The sequence below is a fragment of the Vulpes lagopus genome, chromosome 19, assembly GCF_018345385.1.
Source record: "Vulpes lagopus strain Blue_001 chromosome 19, ASM1834538v1, whole genome shotgun sequence".
Taxonomy (NCBI): domain Eukaryota; kingdom Metazoa; phylum Chordata; class Mammalia; order Carnivora; family Canidae; genus Vulpes; species Vulpes lagopus.
The window spans coordinates 26,379,895-26,386,290 of record NC_054842.1 but is presented as its reverse complement, the minus strand read 5'-3'; the positions used below and the strand labels follow the sequence as shown (position 1 = coordinate 26,386,290).

Genomic DNA, 6,396 nt, shown 5'->3' with positions numbered 1-6,396 from the left:
TATATGATTCATTATCTCACTAGAAGTATCAGTGTCTCCTCGAGATGATATAAAATAGTATTGGCCATGTTGCCTGAAAATCCCAGGAAGCAAGTCACCCCAGTGTCCTCTCTTGGATACCACAAACCCGTAATACTTGAGTGGTGGTTGCATTGAAGGTGGAAGATGGCTGTAATGGTAAGCCAGAACAAGAGAAGCCTCTCGTCTTTCATTACAGGCTCTATGATCTAAAGCCACTTTCCCCCATATGCTCTTGCTGGATAAGAGCATGAACAGCCAACAGGCCTGGATGCTCACTACTGTACTGTCTCCTGGGTCTTGAGGTAGCAGAGCTGCTGGTGGGCCACCCTAGTTCCACCTTCCATTCCTTCCTCAACATGTCCAGGATCTCATTCAGGGTAACACCATGTGCATCTACCCTCACAGCCAAGGTTAGTCATGTGACATAGCTCTGGCCAACGAGGTGTATGGAGCTTCTGGGAAGCTCCTCACGGAGTCTGACTCAGTTTGTGCCTTTTGGACCTTTACACTTCCACCTCTGGTACTTGAAATGCTAGCAGGAGCTCCGTAAGTCATCTTACAAGCATGTGGATGAGGATCACAGCTTAATGACTTTGAGCAGTAAACCAGAGGGAGCTGGAGGCATTGGATACATCATGGAGCTGCTATGCTTGCTTGGACTGCCTACCTCCAGGCTTATGTATTTAAAAGAAAAAACCCACAAAACTTCCTGATTTGTTTATTCTACTGCTTTTTGGGTTTAGGTTTGTGTCCAAATTTCCCTTTTTTAAAATATGGGTACCAGTCACTGGATTAACTAAGTATCACCTTGTCCCAACTTGAATATATCTGCAAAGACCCTATTTGCAAATAAGGTCACATTCACAAGTTCCAGATGGACATGAATGGAGGAGGAAAGTGAAGTGGGGATCACTATGCGACCCAGTACAGTAGCCAAACTGGTTCACTGTTACACAGGATACAAACCATCCAGTTTCTCTAACGAAAGGGGACTGAGACAGTCCTCCCAATCTCCTCTCCTGCATGCAGAGTTCAATTTTACATTGCAGGCTGGCTCCGGCCTGCTATGCAATGTGACTGGCCAAGGGTACCAGGGAGGGAGAAGAGCCCAGAGCCATAGTATCCTCGGAAGGAGACCCTTACCGAAAATTCTTCAGCCTTATTTTTCAGAGAAGATCAAATATCACCTTTTTATACAATCTAATGGAAACCTTCTACCCTGAAAACCCATACACACACACACACACACACACACACAGAGAGAGAGAGAGAGAGAGAGAGAGAGAGAGAGAGAGAGAGGATATTCATTTAATCTTAAGGATAAATCTGTTATAATCAACTAAGCTGACTAGATTCAATTTAGGAAATCCAGGGCAGCCGGGGTGGCCCAGTGGTTTAGCGCCACCTTTAGCCCAGGGCACGATCCTGGAGGCCCTGGACCCAGTCCCACATCAGGCTCCATGCATGAAGCCTGCTTCTCCCTCTGCCTGTGTCTCTACCTCTCTCTCTCTCTCTCTCTCTCTCTCTCTCTCATGAATAAATAAAATCTTAAAAAAAAATTAGGAAATCCAGCATATAGAAATCCAAATCTGAAACTAATAATACATTATGTTAATTGAACTTAAATTAAAAAATAATGAAAGTTTCAAAAAGGGAAAAAATAAAACAAAAGGGTACTTTTGAAAGCTGTTAAATGTTTTGAATACAAGAATTTTGATTTTACTAATAAAGTACTAGCTATGTAAATCCTTTGCCTAATATCGATTTAAGGTAGCATTTATGAACATTCTACGAATATATAACTTCTCAGTAATAAATCTACTGCTTGAAGTTGCACCTGCATGTAAAAACAGAAAAACGTAATGATTTTTTTATGCCTTAAAATACTAAACGCAGAGATATGAAATGTTTAAATTTCTAATGTAATGCACATTTTTTTCTTACAGCAAGAGGCAGAATAAATTATGAGATAAGGGCTCTTTTTGTTTCTGTGTAGAAGATTACGTTCTTTATAATCTACTTAAGTTTTATAGATTATAAATGTTTCAGCACTGAAACTAAAGGGGGAAAATCTCACAGAACTACTTCTGTGGAAATTATACAAAAATCTCATCAACTAGAATCTCATCAACATAACAGTTGCATGGTGACTCCACTTCTAAAGAGGTGTCAATGCCACAAAAATAGATCTCTGACTCTAAAAGTAATGGAAACGGCACATGGACTACTTTTTACAATTTCTTAAAAATGTTTTTTCTTCAAAGCTAGAATAAAAGTGTTTTATTTGAGTGGCTGGTACAAAAGGTAACACCAGCCCATATTCATTAAGAAGGGTAGCAGAAAGGAGATAAAAGGAGAACTAGCATCTGTCTTTAGTGGAGGTGGTGGAATTCAGCTTCCTTGTGCCTGAGGGTAATATCAGAACCTTCCTCAAAGGATTACAATGAAGAATAAATAAATTAGCACAGTATCTCACCCACTGTAGAAGCTCAGGACTTGGTCCCCCCTCCCTTTCTTTCTTTCTTTCTATCTATCTATCTATCTATCTATCTATCTATCTATCTATCTATTTGAGATGGGGGGGAGAGAGAGAGGGAGAGAGAATGCACAGCTCCATTCCAGAACCCTGGGACCATGACCTGAGCTAAAGGCAGACACTTAACCGGCTGAGCCACCTAGGTGCTCCAAGGACTTGGTAACCCTTTCATTTTGACATGGCTACATTATCTCATCTGACTATCCCAACGACCATTCTTGATGAGGACCATCATCCAATTACAGAAAAGGGAGCCAAGCTCAGCAATCCCTGGTCCATCATCTGAAGTCTTATGATGGGAAAGTGGTACAGCTAAGACAATATTCCAGATCATCTGGACTTCTGAGCTCCTCAGAACTTACATACGCAGCACTGATGGAGGGGCCAGAAAGAGACAAGAAGCCAGAGAGGCACAGGACAGGGTTTTGCCACAGACTTGATTGCTTTCTGATGCCAGTGCCCTTTATTTAGTGGTGGAACTGACCTAACTGAGGTCAGCTGACACAACCTACATGTAAAACAGACTGCTCTATCATTTCTATCAGAACTTTCCAGAGCACTGGGACTAGCATCAACTAAGTTCAAGACAGCTTGAACTTTGATGATCTTGGACAGAGATCTGTATATCAATAAACTCAACAGTAATGGGGGCAATGCCTATCTTAGAGGGTTGCTGGAAAGATTAGACGAGATGATCAAAGTGGTCTACTTCTAACAAACTGCTCACTAATACTATTATTGGTTAGTATGTGTTTTTTTTTTTTCCTTTTCTAGTACCTCAAAGATCCAGATAGGTAGATTCTGCTCTTTGAGATTCTTGTCTCTGATAGACATTTAGTTACCTTGACCTCAGATAATCTTTTTTTTTTTTAATTTTTTTTTATTTTATTTATTTATGATAGGCACACACAGAGAGAGAGAGAGGCAGAGACACAGCCAGAGGGAGAAGCAGGCTCCATGCACCGGGAGCCCGACGTGGGACTCGATCCCGAGTCTCCAGGATCGCGCCCTGGGCCAAAGGCAGGCGCCAAACCGCTGCGCCACCCAGGGATCCTGACCTCAGATAATCTTAGAAGGGACTGACCCAGCCTCAAAAGAAAAAAATATGCAGGCTGTTACAAAATGGGAGGGGTCACATGTAGGGTTGACCTAGAGTCACATGTGTGATCAAAGTGGTACTAGCTGAAGAGGTGGCCATGAGTCAAGGAAGAGGGGCAGACCTGTAACTTGTCACTACTGGCTTTGGCTACACTGTTGACAAAGGAGTTTCTGTTCACAGAGAGTGTGTGTCATGGTTGGCCAGATCTTGGGAGAAGGCAGGTTTAGTAGAGACTGTAGGTGCCAAATTCATTAACAGATCACGTACATCTGTGTGTCTTTGCAAATGCGATTCTCCTTCCAGAAGATCCTCCTCGCCTCCTTACAATAAGACCCTCCTCGCCTCCTTACAATAACACACACATCCTTCTTTTCTTCAAAGTCCGCCTTAAAACCATGTTCAAGCATTGGCTTCCTATTAACAGTCTTCCCTTTCAAAGTATTCAGTTGTTGAATTCTCTTCTGCTTCATCTTTTACTCTTGCACTGTATTTATATATGAGGCTCAAAGATTAAAGCCTTCTCTTTCTCTTTAAAATAAATAAATAAAATCTTAAAAGTGGGGGGATGCCTGGGTGGCTCAGTTAAGCATCCAACTCTTGGTTTCAGCTCAGGTCATGATCTTGGAGTCATGGGACTGAGCCCTGTGTCTGGCTCCATGCTTAGCATGGAATCTGCTTAAGACCCTTTCCCCTCCCCTTGCCCTCTCCCTCCCCTCTATGCTCTCTCTTTTTTCCATATAGATAAATAAAATCTTTAAAAATAAAAAGACTAAAGTCTCCTGAAGCTTCACAGTTCTATGGGCAAATGATGGACTCAAGGTCTTTTGGATCCAAATGTGGTACTCTGTTCATTATATCCCTATTACTCTAGAACTCCACTGGTCCCTGCCAGTGTTTCTGAGATCACTCCGGGAGGACCTTGGTTTCATGTGACACTATGTGTCACTTTAGGTATTTCTAATGAGGTATATTTTCCTTGGCACATTCTCTCTCCACTTTGAAATTTTACTCACATCTTCCATATGCACTGAGCTCAATTTTACAATACCAATCCTCCACTTCATCCCAAACTATGTCTCCTAGAACCTGTTTTTACATCAGAGAGCAGGTACTTAGTAAATACCAGCTGAATGAACAACACAGGGCTTTCCCACCAGCAATAGGGATGATTTTTATGTCCTTAGGAACAGATGTAGGTGAGCTTTTTCTCAGGTGAAGAATTAAGGGATATTAACATGATCAATCAGATCTCAGATCGAGAAGTGGTAGGGGCAGATGAAGGGAAATAAGTTTCACTGATGATTTATTAAGAGCCAAGTACTTACTGAATCAGGCACTTTATGCTCAATATTTTCTTTAAAAAGCAAAAGCAGATCACATAGAAAATATAATCAGGGGTCCTGTTTTGCATCTAGCTGTCAGAATGACTGAAAACTCTAAACTCGGCACAGGGAAAGGAATATTTAGTTTGGAAAATCCAAGGGTAAGACTAAGCAGATATGTGTATTGCACTTAATATTAGTTTTTGTTGTCAATAAATAATTCTCTTAAGTAAACTTAGAGTGATTAGCAGAATTAGAAATCTTTGCTCATCTCTACCATTTAGCATCTGATTCTCTTAGGATTCACCACTCTGCCAGCTAGGGAGCATCATGGAAGCATGACTCCTCACAGCAAAATCTATCATGTTCATCATATGGCTGAGGGTCAACCAGAAAAAAGACTTTACATATATTTTTAAACTTAAAAAGTCTCTAAGCTCCAGTAATGGTTAGATGCCTTTGCCAGAAGATGTACTTCTAAAAATAGAAGGAGAAACATTGGTAGAGACTTATTAAAAGGAAATATCCTAGGTTGCTGCCATCAGATCTTCTCATTTGGAAGCAATGACATAGAAGGGCAGTTTGAATAAGACTGTCCTAAAATCACATCAGTTAGTCAAATAAGATCCCATGAACTGGTTTTTAAATTTTTTTTTTAATTTATTATTTATGATAGTCAGAGAGAGAGAGAGAGGAGAGAGAGAGAGAGAGAGAGGCAGAGACACAGGCAGAGGGAGAAGCAGGCTCCATGCACCGGGAGCCTGATGTGGGATTCGATCCTGGGTCTCCAGGATCGCGCCCTGGGCCAAAGGCAAGCGCTAAACCGCTGTGCCACCCAGGGATCCCATGGTTTTAAGGTGGATATAATTTTTTGTCAATTTTAGGCAATAAAAGTTTTGCTGATAGGAGGATCTAGTGAAAGTATTTAACACAGTATCAGTATTTAAACATAGCCCAAGGCAGCAAACATTAGCCTTTTTTTTTTTAAGATTTTATTTATTTATTCATGAGAGACACACACACAGAGAGACAGAGGTAGAAACACAGGCAGAGGGAGAAACAGGTTCCATGCAGGGAGCCCGATATGGGACTTGATCCTGGGACTCCAGGATCACAACCTGAGCCAAAGGCAGACAGATGCTTAACCACTGAGCCAGCCAGGCATCCCAACATTAGCCTTCTTAACTTGGGTTTCACCCTCCCCTACACACAAGCTCTATGCTTAACATGAGACACTTGTAGTGGCCACAAAATCCTTGATCTTTCAAGCAATTGGCGGCAAGCTTGTTTCCACAAGATGAGGTAGACAAGTATTTTGTCTATCGGGTCATTAGCTGGAGAGGGCCTGTGGATTAGAAGACATGGAGAGGCAGCCTGGTATGGAGAGCTGAGAACAGGCTATGCAGTCAGACAGTTTA

At 41.7% G+C, this 6,396-nt stretch overlaps 1 protein-coding gene across 7 annotated transcripts in view; it reads right to left on the bottom strand.

Annotated features, from left to right (window-relative positions):
- The window catches only part of TBC1D5 (TBC1 domain family member 5), a 535,195-nt gene that overhangs the window by 14,447 nt on the left and 514,352 nt on the right, over positions 1–6,396 (bottom strand). The window lies entirely within an intron of this gene.